Raw genomic sequence first — 15,849 nt, 5'->3', positions numbered from 1 at the left:
GAAAGAGAAAGAACTTTAAAATCTAATGTAACTCAAAGTTAACATTTTATCTGTAAAAAGCATTGCTTTGTCTCAATGATGTAATCACAAATTTTACAGTGACATAACAGCAGATATCTTAAATAAAACGACTGATATGAACTCATTCTCCATCAATTAGCAAATGTTTATTGTTTGCACTTTGACTACAGTTGACCTATCGATGACAAAAGATCGGTAAAGAAGTGAAGATTTGTGTTGCGGGGATGTGGAAGTGTCCTGATAAGTAGGAGGGACACTGCTGACAGTTGACAATTGTCCTCTCTACAGGCAAATACACAAAACAGATGGTGGCCTTTTATTTTGCAAACTGAGAAGTTTCACATTTCCGTCTAAGAGAAACATCTGATTTGAATTTTTGATCAAAAACTCTGGTTCTTATTTATCATTGCATATTATTTGATTATGATGAGAGCCTCCCGTTCGAGACAATGTCCCTTGAAGAAATGAAAAGACTTGAAATAAGAGAATCTTGCCAATTAGATACAACCTTGAAGCAGAGAGTTAATGAATTTCATTGTCTTTTGATGCTGCGTATTAAGTTTTGCAAATGGAAAAACAATGGAAAAGAATTACAAAGAAACTTATAAACAGATGGCTTCATCAACAAACAGCTAAACTAATAAAAAGTGTGCATAATTACTTTCTGCTTGTTCTTGCAGATAATATTTGTCTGACATAAACTGAAAAACTTTTCAACAGTTCTTGAATAACTTCCTTTTCTCCATCGGCTGGAATGACAATAAATTCCTTACTATTAATTTATGACTGCGTCTCTGCGGTATAAAGTATTCGGGTGTGTATTAGAGGTCAAAATCAAGTTGTACGAAACTTGTTTTTTTAAAAGCAATCATTTTTACAATTACATTTTTACTAACGAGCCCTGTTGTCTTGTGAAGCTGATTTTATATTTAAATGTCTCACTATTATAACAAAAACACCGCAAATATAAATTTTTCAAATTATCGCTTCACCTTAAAATAGATGTTTATCTTAAATTTACGTCTATACAGATAAGATAATTTTTTTCATAAATGTATTCATTTTCAGGTTTATTTCTTACAAAACTAAAATTCAAGAAAATAAAAAACACATTCAGATATTTAAAATTCCAGCATTAATATTTAATTAATTGTTATTTGTCTTACTAAGCACTTTGAATTGCCTTGTTGTTGAAATGTGCTATGCAAATAAACTTGCCTTGCCTTGCGTTGCCTTGCCTTGCCTTACTTCAATTTCACAAATTATAAAATCATCGATTACGGAATAATGCAAATTTTGAAATCGGGAAAGTTTTTAAATAAACAATAATAGTTTAAACATTTTACTCTACATTTTAATACGCTGGTCTCTTATTTTTATGTCTTCATTTTCAGTGAAATACCAGGAACTTGAAAACCAAAATAATCATTTACAGCATCAATCCTTGAGTAAAAGGGAACGATAAAATTTCAGTCAACTGAAAACACATTCATGAAGTTAGTAATTAACAGTTAAAGAGTGTGTTTCTGCAACTGATTTATTTATACCTAGGTTTTTAATTTACAGACTTTTTGTTTTGTGATGTTTTGTTTTATTTTGTGCTGCAATATACACGGTTTTGGTGAGATAATGATGATGATGATGATAATAATGATGATGACCGAGAGTGTCGTGAACACAGCATCAGTATCTCCGAAGAGTTTGCATTGAATAAAATAGGAGGCCTGCTTTTACCACAGAGGCCCCATTTTCATTTTGTCGAGTTAAATTGATTCACCTGAAGGTTCTGGTCACATATTTCTTTGAATGTACCTTAAATGAGCCCGACCATAATTCTAGGGTACAAAAGAGACGTGTCAGAGTCTCACAATTGATGAGAAATAAATAGGGAAAAGGGTTTTGTGGATGTTCTTCAAAGGAACTCCAATTTCACACCATCAAATTAAAGAACCCTGAATGTTAGGCTCATGAGTAATATTTCTGCTTTTTGGACTTCAGGCTTTTTCTTTGACATAGTTATAATTTAGGCAATCTGATGGATAATATTTTGGAGTTAAATTAATCTAATTGATATGCATATTTATGTAAAGTAAATAAATAATTAACTGTTAATGACTGTTATTAGACTAATTATCAACAATATAGCCGGCACTTTTACTTGAATATTGATGGATTGACAGTTTGGCTTGTCTTTTCTGCTCCTTATAATGCCTAATAACACATTTTGTTATCTATGGTGTTACCTACTGGACAAATCACAACACTTCACATCTTTCAAATCACATTTCTTTTTGTTCAGGGAATATCTGCTGCATGTCACTTAGTATTTACAAAGATGACATCCATGATATGTGACCTGCGCACATGTTACTGCCAGAGCTGATGCCCATTTGAAGAACTCTGAAATGCAAGTCTGAAGTCAGGGGGTTTATTAAGCTTCAGCTACTAAAAACTTAGGACTGCAGCTGGCATAGAGAGTGAATGGTAAAATTGCCTGAATGTAAAACAGTGGAGAGTATTAAACAAAATAGTAGAAATAATGGTGGTAATATCTTTATTTAGAAAATTCAGAAATAAAAAAACATTTGGTGTTTTTAGAATTAAGATTTGTTCAGCATTATATAACCATGAAGTTGACTGCCAACGTCCTGCAGCTTGTTTATGGTGACATCTCATTGCTTCGTCAATGGGGTCCTGCCAGTGTGCGTCTTTATTAATTTCTATGCACTGCTGGCGTGCACTCCCCTGCAGCAGCAGTGACAGCCCTTATCCCTCCTCTGCACCCCACCTCATACTAAGCCTTGGATTTGAAGGACAGGCAGCTCAGGACAGAACAAGTGTGCCAAAGCAGAGCGTAAGCAAAGCTTCAGAACATAAGGCCACACTCCAGTGTATCTTTCTTGGACAACAAGCACACCACACTTGCTGCTTAAAAAAGGCATGTCACAGTTGACGCCTCATCTGCCACGCAGTCAGGTTTTAGCTTAGAAAAAGTTAAAGGGCAATAATAGTGAGCAGGAAGTTACCTGTGGAGTGTGTGAAGTCAATCTTTGAACAAATGCACACAAAAAATCGGCCCAAATCCTCACATGTTGTTTTAAAGCCTCCATAAGACAGACCATGACTCCCTTCAGCTAAATCATTTCAAGTCCACAATATTTTGTAAATTATGAAAGAACAAAATATGAAAAAAAATAAAATCGCATAACGAAACAGACACCGTTATTACCTTTAAATCTGTAGGCTGAATTCTTTATTCCAAAAGAAGAAGTTTCCTCGCGGGGTGCACCAGGAGGTGCTGTAAAGCTGTTAGCCTTTGATAGCACAACATCAGCAAAAACAAACATGGCTGACAAGGGGGGTCAGGGCCAACAGTAACGTATACTGGTTAAGAGAGTTAATACAACTTTAATGTTTGAGGAGCTTTTTGAGCTCGGAGCATCAATATTAAAAAAAAAAAAGATATCCCTGCATGCCCTCCTACCTGGGGCTCAGAGAGAAGAGATGCACCCGGCTATGACCTCAGCTGAAATAGTCAAAGTCAAAATCGCAGTGCTGTTGTTAGCAAGATAGCAGAAGCATTCAGCAACGCTTAGCACCCAACAGTGCAACATGTCGCAATCAATGTGAAACTTTTTCGAGGAACTCACTGGACACAAGTATTGTTGAATTTATGTCACAACTTTTGCAAATGCTTTCTTCACTTGAAATGTCAGCTGGTTACTTGTATTCATATTTTTTTAAACAGTTCAGGCAATTTCAGCAAAGTGTCTTTAGCAGAGCGTTGCAAGCAGTTTCAATCCATTTCCGTGTCTGTCCATCTGCCCATGTTAGCACTCGAAACTCGAGCTATGAAGTGGCAAGGAGGGGAAAGAATGGGTTTTGTTGGAGAAGTGTGGATTGATTGAGACAGTGAAACAGTGCTGAAAGCTTGGTTCATGGAGTTCCACACTCGGCCCAGCAGAAAGTGATAAACTAAAAGACGAAGTGATGCGACCTGGTCCTCCTTCGTCCTCATCTGAAGTGCTAAACCTCACCCTGACTTTGTAACGCTGAGGCTTGTGAGTCACAACTGTGAAGATATAATGTTATTTAAACCCAATCTGTCACCAAATGGAGTGAAAAAAAAACACGCTTGCCAAGTGCACAAATCTAACATCACCACTTCTGAGACGCACACACTCCCACACACACAAACACACACACAGACACACACACACCTCCTTGTCTCCATGTCATTATGGCAAAATCGGCAATTAAAAAAAAGAAAAAGTGAATTCATGGAGTTGCCATTAACACGATCGCTATCAAAGGTCAGGTTAGACATTAGGCAGTAAGTGACAGAAGTATCAACACTATTATGTGACTTAATATGACATAATTATGAGAAATAATTAGTTCCCGTAACTGCCAGGTTATTTCAGACGGTAATGAGGAAAAATGTGAAAATATTTTGTCGCTGTGATAACATACAGTAATGAATAATTTCTCAGCAATGAAAATTATGGCATCCCTCTTGGGTCTCAGTTGTTGCCTCATCGCGTGACCCATTTTGCCTTTTTTTTTTTTTTTTTTTTAAACAAACCAGAAACGTTGCTAATTTTGACAGCTCAGTTCACGGGTACCCAACCCTGAACAAGTCTGCCACCTTCTGCAGCAATATTGAAGTTGGTGACAGACAAGAGACCCTGGCGTGGCGGCCCCCTGATGGTGCCCAGGTGGTGCTCATGCATGGCTCTGAAAATGCATGCTGCCATGCGCCTGTAATGGATGGATGGCTTCTGCTTCTAGTCCATAAAAATGTGGTTTTGCCAACAGTTTTTGACACGTGGTGGAAGAAATAATCTGGTCCTGTACTTGAGTAAAAGTAGCAGCAACACACAGTAGATATACTGTTACAAAAGAAAGCTTTGCTTGCTTGCATTGTCGCATCACACACTATATTATAGGATCATTATGACTGGCAGCGTTTAAATGCTGCAGCTTGTCACAATTTAAACTTCTTTAAATACTGTCAGGGAGCTTAATCCTTAGCAGCGTATCATTTTGTAAACATAAATTGTAAAATGTTTATCAGACAAATAACCAGCCCCTCCAGCTGTCTGATAAATATTGTGGTGCAAAAAGCACAAAATATCCTTCTTAAATGTTGTGGGATAGAAGTATAACGTAGTTCTTCAAGTGCTGTTATTATGACTTATCTTTCAAACCGTGTGCGTGTCAGCTTGATGTCAACTTGATTATAGTTTAAGTAAGGCATCATACTGTATACCTGGTATTTTAGTCGGTACTAGGAATTTTAATAATTATAGTGCATAGTGCAATTATGATTCTAGGGCAATATCAATTATGTCACTGTTAACAATGTGCAAGTTATTGTATGTTTTGTATCATAGTTTTGTTGCGATGTGATGAAAAGAACCAAAACCACAAATCTTAGTTAACACAATGTGCTGGTGACACATTTCTAAAATATATGCCTCTTCTTTATAATAAAACATGTGACAGAATTCACTAGAATTCATAATTTTGTGTTAAAGGGGGGGGGCCTCCTAAAGTAATTGGGGCAACTCTTTTTCTAAAATGTTATTAAGAAGAGAGTCCTTGATCTTTTTCCTTAGACTGTTATGCAAGTGAAAATATTCCCACTCCGTGATGGTGAGCCCTTAAACCTGCTCAGGTGGTTTGACTTTGGATTTATGAAGGTCAAAAGGATTCGGATGTATTACTTTAAGTTTGTTTAAATCAGCAAGTCTGTGGTATAATAGAATGGAATCACTTAAGTACACTGAAGATATATCATTCGGGCATTTGAATACAAACTGCTGAGTGAGGCGGTATTTGCAACCTCAGGCCACATTAAGTACCAAATCAACATGGCTGCTGGGCTTGAAAGAATAATAATAATCTAAAAGAAAAAAATTATATATTGCCAAAATGAAATTGGCAAAGAATGCAGGGTGTGCACGTGGCAGTGGGCTGCTCTATAAAGACATCTGCTGATTACACAGTTTGGGGAGGCCTGGTAGAGAAAAGCCTGGCAGTGAAACGTGTAAAGAGATTGAGACCACACGACAACTGCTGAAAGAACACAGCACTCAGACCTTCACAGGCAGTCACTGCAAGCATAAAGCCATAAAGATGTGAAGCGGAAAGTTGCCTTCACTCTATTTTACACAACAACAGAACCTGGGCTGCCCAGGGTGGCAGAATAATATCAGGCCACCAAAATCCAGTCAAGGGCTTTCTCATTTTGTTCAGGCCTACTGCTTGGCAGGCGCACAAAATACCCAACCCAGGCTGGAAAGAATTTGTCACTGCTTTTGTGAAGTGATTGCAAGAAAAAGGGAGGAAAAAAAAAAAAAAAAAATCGCTATTCTGATGGTGCAGTTTTGAACATGTTCTCTGCATACGTCAGATGTGCTGTGCTCACCTTCCCAAGACGGTGGCAAATTGGTGTCTGTCTGGGTTGACAGTGACATGCCTGCAGACAGGTCTGCCTACATGCATCCCTGCGTGACGCTGTGTCAGCGCTCTGTGTTGCAGGTGGAGGCTGAGACCTGCTTCAGGTGGCCCATGTGCTGCAGCCGGGGCTCCCCAGAGAGGAGTGCCACGGTGACTTGCTGCAGATGTCTTCCTGCATATGGCGGGACGACCGGCCCTCAGCGCTCCGACACAGTGCTGAGAACCTGTCACCCTACAGGGCCAGATCCCCACACGGAGGCGACGCCTACACCCGTCTGCCATGCTCCTTTTAGATTCAATATTGGATCAGTGCTACAACTGCCACCTATGGGATTTTCTCATCAATCCTGTCAAGCCGTTATGTATCTTAAAAGGTTCTCTTGGAAATAAATAAAAAAGAAATGTTGGAACTTATTTAAGCATAAACATTCAAAACAAATAAAAACATGAAAGGAATACAATTTCTGTTCGGGAAAAAAATATGGTCTATTATGTGAGAAAAACTATTTATACAGCTTTTATCTGGTATTTTATCATTGCAAGTGCATCCGAGAAAAAGTTTCAGGAGAGATTTGTTTGGATATGTCTCTCTGGTTAGTTACACACAGCCTGACACAGACTCAGAGAAGAAACAGACGGACCGGAGAGAGTCAACTATCTGTTCTTTTATCTTTTTTTCTTTTATCACATGTCTATAAATATTGGCTGGAACAACCTTTTCCTCAGTGGGCTCCAGGTACTTTTGTTCAGTGAGAGTGCTCATTACGATTGAGCTCAGTGTTATTTTGAGAGACAGCAATCTGAAACGGCTTTTTAATTTGTAACTGGGCAAATGTAAGTATTTTTTTTTTTAACCACTAGATAAGTAGATAAACTGTGTTATTGGCTCTTAATTGAATCTTATCTCTAAATTGTGTATAGCACAATCCTTACTGAACTGACATGTTTACATTGCGCTCGGGTTTCATCAGGACATCTGAGGGCATCTGGTTCTACCTCTGCCGAGCCATATGTGTCCCTCTGATCATGTTTAGCCAATGCGTCCTATGTGTGTTTTCTCTAAGCCTCATCTCTCCTCCTGACCTCTCACCCGGGCTCTCTCCTCTCCTTTGTTGTTCAGGTCAGAGTCCACGCACTCGCGCCTACGCAGCCACATGGCCACATTTTGGTATGCAGATACACAGACGCAGGTAAGTCTGGCCCAGGTGCACCCCACAGTGATCCTGCCCCACTCTGGTTCCCCCTACAGCTCTCAGGTCAGGCTCAGGGCCCAGCAGGTTCCCAGCACAGGTCACAGAAGGCCTCAACATCCCAGAGATGAGACTCCAGACTGGCATGAGGAGGAGTGTTTGATGTGGCCCCGAGCTGGACTATGTTACTACGCCTTTAATTAGCTCCAGGAGCCGCCACTTCCTGGTTGACGGGCCCTGGCAAACTGTGATGTCTCTATAATCTCTTACAGGTGACTGTCAGTGGCACGTCAGCTCGTTGTATAGTGACGTGACGTTTGTTCTCCTTTAGGTCAGGTGTTACAACTTTAGAAAGCAGCATCGCTGTTTACCAATTAACTGTGAAGTGACTAGATGAGATTTGATTGAAAAAAAGGGCTCACAGTGCTGTAATGACCACAGCATGTTTCCAAATATCTTATGCAAATATGTCTCCAAGTGCCAATCTCTGCCTATTATTTTCTACAAGCCTGTTTTCTATGGATGCAATCATGATAAGGAGACAGCAAAGTTCTCCTGGTGACAGTAAAAGTGCCACTCTGCATTCTTTATCTGGATTTCCAGCTTGCACAAAGACATCCTAACCACTGGAAATTGCCCTCTGAGGACTGACAGCTAGAAATTGATCTCAGATTAGATGAGTGCACCTTGTTCCTGGCTCTCCTTTGTCACACCCGAGTTGGTAGATCTTTCCTTAAAACTCCGCCAGAGATGAAAAAAGGGAGACTTCACAGCTGGCTATGGCATACTAATAACCTGGACTCATTAAATTAATGGGGGCCAGATTCCTCTTACTGAATGTGCACTGATGCCCTTTGAGTTTGCCGGGGCTAGAGGGTGTGTAGCACTTTGAAAGCTCTGACCGGCATATTGAACATGCTTTAATAGAACCCTTTTGAGACTCCTGGTAGGATGCTCAGTAACTCTTTGCCTTTAAGTTCCCGCGCCTCTCTGTGTGATCTCGTCAGATAGCCACTCTATCCTCGGATTCAGGCCTGGAGAGGGGGAGGGGACCATGCACGTTAAATGAGGCCAGAGGTGCCCATATCTCAGCAGAGGCCATTCTTTCCTGGAGATGTGAATCTTTGAGATATGGTGCTGAGCAAGCTTTGATGTAGAAAGGTGCTCAGCGCAAGATTCTGAAACAGGAGGCTTTCAGGACAGTATTCAGTGGGATTCCCTTCAGGGAGGAGAACCTGGCCTCTCGTTGGACAGTCATCCATACCGTTTTGATTTAATTACTCTATTCTGCTGTTCATTCATCCACTGAGGCTGCGCTGGGATAAAACAGATTCAGTCCCTCAAATGGGCATTATATATGTCACTGCCCATTTAATGTGACGACACCACTGTGAATCACTGCATCATAAAGGCAAGCCGCAGGAATGTAGAGAATCCAATTTCATTGTCAAAAGGTAGCAATAGCAGAATTTCAAGGTGTAAAGGGCAAAGAAAAAGATATTGTTTTTAATGGTAATACATTACAATGGATATGCCTTAATATAGTGGGGGAAATCGAATATTAATATATGAATTTTGCATATTTGCCCAACAGCAAAAAGATGAATTGATAAGAAAAGAAAGCTGGTGAACTCTCATTTGCATGACAAAAAAGTCCCTTTAGAGAACTAATACATCACCCTCATAGTTATAAGAACCACAAGTACCAGATGTTAAGGTAGGGAGGACTCATCCTCAGTGAAATTAAGACATTAAGCTGAGAGCCATTTAAGATTTGATGATTTTTATATTGATAGAGCAGCAAGGTAAGCACCAAGTAGCTTCTTTCTGAGCTGAAAGGACATCCTGATGTAATGATAATCTTCCTTTTAGTTCTGCTCTGTCATCTCAGCTGCCTTGTACGCCATGAAACAGAAAAACATCGCTGACAGTGATGAGATTATACGCAGTCAGGAATGAGGTAGCAGGACTCATCTCGGCGGGCTGAAATACCCTTTAAGATGCAGCTGAACAAGACAAGTGGCTGGCATCTACAGTAGAGCACTGACAGGAAGAGCCAGACGACAAGGCTCGAGCTGTTGAATATAGTGAATAAACAAAAATCCCGGCGAGCTAAAAATGGCTGACTCAGGTGCACAGCGGAGATAGCATCGCATCTCTCGACTCTCTCTCATCCTTTCGCATGTGACAAAGCAGCACCGTATACTTTTAACAGAAATCCATGTTGGGCAGTCATTTGATTTTCATCGCCAGCTTTGACAGTAATGATTTCATAAAGCCTTTGATTTTAAGCTCGATCACCATGGCTGCAACATTGCTGGATATCGCTCCTCATTAGCGATTCCATAAGCAGAGAGCAATGCACTGTTGTAGCGGCTGATACTTACATGCCTCCCACTCCAAAGTGTGGCGGTAATTTATTCTCTCCCCAGTGCTCATCATCCTGATGCAACTCACACAGTGACAAGAATCCATCTCGGTGGTACCTGGCAACGAAGTGGGGGGAGGGGTGAAGGGTGGGGAATCGCATATTTTATATTTATTGTGATCACAATCAGAAGCGATTGTGGGTTACTCCCACTACAAAATCCTCCTCTGATTTTAACAGATATATATGCACAAGGGTTCAACAAGTCTTTCTAAGTTTAAATAATTTCGGGAGCGACGATAAATTTTTTTTTTTTTAAAAACAGTTCACTGATTTGATCCTATATAAGCCAACTTCTCCTGCCAAAAGTTTCCCTCAGAATGTGGCTTAAGCACTTCAAAGTTAGGTACTATATAGAGAGCATGATTCATTTGGCAGCTTGTATTGTCCAGCTTCAAAAACCTAAAGCTAGCCAGAGACACACTGTGGGCTGTTTTCAGCTTCAGAGAAGAGAAAGAATTTGGCTTGAGCTTAGGCCGCCCATCCCCATCCAGAGATGGGCTCTTTTTCATCTTATCGTAGTCTTAGCGCGTTGGTGTGGCGACTATGTGCTTCACAGGTGGGAGTCTGCCTCTGTCAAATAAGCTAGTTCACTAAGGACAGGATTTGCCGCTGTTATTTTTCTATTAGAGAAGAATTATGCTAAGCCTTTAGAGGCCATCTTTGTGTTGCTATGGCAGCCCATATTTCCTACCGGGTTGCGACCTTGAATGACTACAGTGCAAAGCCAAGTAGCCCCAAAACCCCTTTGAGGATTAGAACCAGTGTCTCATAGTTATGCAAAACACCTTTGATATGATTGAACCTTGAATGGGTGAATGACAAAGTTTATTGAGATTGCCTCTCTTTTCTTCTGATTATTGTCATTTGATTATTCCCAATCACTTGGCATGGCTTCAAACGCAGCCTTTTCAAATGGCTTTTGCTTGGTACCACTCTGAGAGCTTTTTTTTTTTTTTTTTTATGTCCAACAACATCATATTTCCAACTGTTATCGCAGTAAAAATAAGAAGGTAGGATTCGTGGCATTCATCACAAACAGATAGAGTGGAACACATTACTATTGATGATAGGGCTGCAACTATTGATTGAAAATGGTGAAAAATGCTAAGTTTATATAAGACAAGTTGGCATCTTCACTTTGCTTGTGTTGTCCACCCAACAGACCAAAACTAAAAGGTATTTGGTTTAAATCATTTGAACTCAGAAGAGCAGAATACTCTTGTACCAGCTTTGGTTTAGCAGTTTATCAATTTGAATGATTATTTCATTTAAATTGACGATTTTCTGTCACTTGACTGCTTGATCTAATCTTTTCAGCACTAACTGAAGCAAATCAGTGTGTCGATCAGGAACATGACACAACATGCTTCGAACTCTAAGTGGGTCAATTTTTACTTTGAGCCAAATTTCTTGCTGCTATGCATGGATTTATAGATTATCTCTCCTTATCACTGAGCACTACAGAGGCTACAGACGTAGTTGAAGTCTGTAATTTTCAGCTGGTTGGGAGTTTCCTTTTTACAGTTGGCACAATGCTTCCGAGCGCACTAATTTTTTTTGTTTTGAGCTGTAGTAACCACACAGTTTGTGCTTATGAAAGCAATTTCAAAAATCACAGGTCAAATTTCACACGCAGCCGAATCAAAAGAAATAGTTTTTTTTTTTTTTTTTTTTCACTCTCGATTTTGACATAATGTTCCAAACTGTTTTCAGACCAGCCCATCAAAGCCTCAACTCTATTCGGAGGCATGTATAGACAGCTACTCAAAGCTGACACAGAGATGAGGCTTTGAAAGTATGAGATTGACACTATTGTGGTCACAAAGCACAACAGGAGTCTACTTTGAAGGGGAAAACGCTTTGAGTATTGGATTTCACTTCAGAAATAGTGGCCGAAGACGAATTCAACCATTAGATGTGTTGAATTGGTGTACATTAAACAACATGTGCACTGTACGCCCCCTTTTGTGAGAATGTCCAAACAGAAATATGGGAAGGTCAAAATGCTTCTGTTAAAGTTTTGAAACCACAAATAAACGACAAACTGTGTTTTTTTTTCTTTTTCTTGCTTCTGTATCTTGGGACGGTGCTGGCTTGTGATGCAAATAAAAAAAAGTTGACAATATATCCAAGCAAACGGTACTTCTTTTTTTTTTTTTACTTCACAAAATAAAGCGCTGCTATCATGGCAGCGTCTTGTTGGCAGTTTGGGAATTGATCAGTCTCAATCCCAAGCTGCATCTTTGTCAACTGGCAGGTCTGCTGAAGTTGACACATTTTCTGACAGTGCCTTGTCAATGACTGTGCTTGAGTGAAATCCCCAGCCATGTTTGCTCGCTGCCAAAGTGATATCTATCATCTTATTTTTGACAAATTCGTCACACCCATCTCTCAATCTAATTGGTCTTTGAGGCTCCTGTAAGACAAAGACTGCTAATCTTAGTGTTTGTGTTTGAACAGCGCTTGCCGCTGAATACTTCTCAAGTCTTTGAGCTGGTGCTCAGCGAAGTTTGAAAAACATGACAGTCACATTTTAGGTGCTCTGATGTCACACAGTCTTTCTGGCTTAAAAGTTCACTCAATATGAGGTTTGGTCTACTTTGATGTGGGGTCTCTAGTGATGCGATTTTAGCATGCTATCTGCCTCTGCTGTTCTCTGTCACCCACTCCAGCAAAGACTGACATGGGAGCTGCCAGAGCTGAGATTCAGCCTTTCATTCCTGGTGACTACAAATTAAAGATACGGGGAAGGTAAATTCAGGCAGCACCATGACAAGCAGAACGTACAAACTTCTACCAGTATTTACTCCTACAAGAGAGACTACATTTAAAATCCTGGAGTCTAGTCTTTAGTTTTGATCTGTGATAAATATATATTTTTGTTTATAAGAAGACAAAGATGTATTTTTAATGTCTGGTAAATGTTAGGAGCCTCTTCCCCTTCAAATAACATGCAAAACAAAGATATCAAGCACAGATTTAGTTGCATATCTCTGGATTCATTTACATAAACAAGCTCACCAGCTCTTCTGTTAGAGGAATAAAAGTTTATTTATATGACTCATTCATTTAAATTCGAAAATACCTCCCCTAAAACAACTTACTATTCATTTCCTGCTCATTATGCAACATATTCCCTGTCCCAACCTGCGGGTTGTGAAGTTGCAGCTCTGTGAGGGGGGGGGGGGGGGGGGGGGGGGGGGGGGTTCTCGCTCGATGATAAAGATCTAGTAATCTTGTTTTATGCTTATGGCGGCGAGAGGAGATCCTCCGCCCCCCTGCGACGCGGCGCTCACCTGAAGAAGCAACCAGAGATCCACACACGTACGCACGTCTCCTTTGCTGCTGCTGCTGCTGCTGCTGCTGCTGCCTACATCTCCGTGTCCTGAGAATTGGGATTTAGTGAGGATTAAAGCAGAAGATTTCAATTTAGCGCCGGAATTTACCTAGCTGTGCCAAAGTAATTACCTACCCCTTCTGGAAAAAAATGCAATTATGGAAACAGTGAAACACACCTACAGACGAGGAAGATAAGGCGAATAAAGAGGAAATCTAGGAGGGTAATAAAAGTAATTAAAAAGGAAAAATGTCACAGCTGCCAGAACTCTTAATTTATTAAATAGCCTTGTCAATACGTGATCAAATTGAAAAGACAGAAAATAAGACAATGCTCCATTCACTGTTAGTCCATGTCCCCTTAACTACGCGCTTAACCCTTTATTTTCCGTATTTCATTCATATTATTTTTACATTGAATAAGCCTACACTTTTAAAAAGAACACATTTGAAACGGCTCTTTAAAGATGAAGTGTCTTTATAACGGAAATAGGATTTTTTTTTTTTTTTTTTTTTTTTTTTAAACGCAAAAAGGCTTCTTTTTGTAGGTTACATTACATGAGGTTTTATAGGTGTAGGGGCAGATGCAATTTGGATGTGTTCAAGGAATACAAAAAGGAATCTGAAATATCTATCTTGAGTATGAAATTATTATCGCAGGGAAATTGCGTTTGCCACACTTCATGTGTGTGCTGCAAGACCACACAGAAAAAAGGAAGACAGGGTCATTCATTTCTATATCCTAGTTTTATTTCGTTTCCGGTAAAAGTCATTTTCTGAATTTTCAGAATGTAAGGGACAAACTGTCCGACCGTTTTGGTTATTTTTTTAAAATCAATGACCATGTAATTAATATTACGCAACTCTGTTACTGACATTAGACTGAGTTTGTGGCTGTAGATATTATGGATAAGCCTACATTTACATTATTTGCACATTTTAGGTCCAAAATAGATTACATTTGTTTTTTTGTAATTTATTCTGTTTTGACCCATATGGTTTTGTCTTGAGTTTTATGTGCTCGTGTAACGTAATCCGTCAGATTAAATCTGTTTTTATTCGCCTCTGATGTGTTTAGGTGCTATACGGAGAGTTCTGACAATTAACTTTTTTTTTTTTTTTTTTTTTAAGACCTGAACACATTATGGTTGTTATGCCTTGATATTCGTTACTGTTGTTTTACCGTCGTAAATTTTAATGCTTAACTATAAAGCCTATTTGTTTTGTTTTTTAATATAATCCGTAAACTTTGCCCATTTTTCTGTGTGATGTTTTCAAACTTTCTGGCATACATAGGCCTGTCTACATAAAATCCAAAACTTTCATGATTTTTCGTAACTTTATGAAACTGATGTAAGCAGAACAAAATAAGTAATAGGTGAAAGATGCCCTAAAAAAAATGAAAATGATATCTGTGCAGCGCCATATTCTGTGTTTAGACTTGTCTGCAGATTGCACCGATGATCATTCATTTTTCCTTTCATCGTATGATGGAGAGGAGAGAATCCGTCCCTCTGTCCTCTGTAACGCAGGGAGGACGAGACGGAGGCCCTCAGTGGGTATATCCCGTGTAAACAGGGCCCTGTGCATTGTGTAAATTAGGTGGATTAGCCCCTGCTTTTGTTGGACATGGTGTGTACACACGGACACCGATTCAACTCTCCTAAAGCCATTTTGGCCCTGACAACTTTAAGGAAGTCTTACATTCCCAAACCTCCATCCGGAGATGAGCTAAAGGGGGACTCCTTTTGAAGCAACACAGCTTTCAGCATTGTGTTAGTTCACGTTTTGTTGGGCGAAATGCAAAAACGTTGAATTCAGTCGAAGTCTCTATTATAGTTTCCAAAGACGAATAGAAAACGTCCTGTTGGTGTCTTCAGCTCATCAGACGGAGCTCAGAATTCTTACAATACACTCTTGAACACTGACAGCGATGAAGACCTTTTACTATCGAAACTAAAATAATTTGGGTTGATTGATGGACGATTCTGATGATGTGAAATTAATCAGGAAATTCTACCCTCCTCACACACGCATCATCACCCACCCGCAGCGCGTGCACGCTCGTGCTCGCGTCCTATATTTCAAAGTGTATACAAACACATATGTCTTCATAATTCAAGTATTTGGACCAATTAAACAAAACAATTGAAGGTCTGATTTATCAGCGCTGGCTAATTAAAACGTCCCCACAACCATTTTAGCTTTATATCAGCCAAACTACGATTTCTTTCAAATATATTTTTAAAGGAGGTTGTGATCGGCTCACGTCCCTCGTGCGCGTCTTGTGGTTTGAAAGGGATATATTATTTTGATGTTATCTTAGATCCTGCTTTCATTTTGTGCAAACTTTATAAGCGGGGAAGAAACAGTTAATTTTTTTCCCACCTGTTCATCTCCTTAAAA

Source organism: Embiotoca jacksoni, unplaced genomic scaffold (genome assembly GCF_022577435.1).
Source record: "Embiotoca jacksoni isolate LCO1_2020_lvr unplaced genomic scaffold, fEmbJac1.0.p SCAF_5, whole genome shotgun sequence".
NCBI classification, from domain to species: Eukaryota; Metazoa; Chordata; class Actinopteri; family Embiotocidae; genus Embiotoca; species Embiotoca jacksoni.
This window is presented reverse-complemented; position numbering follows the sequence as displayed.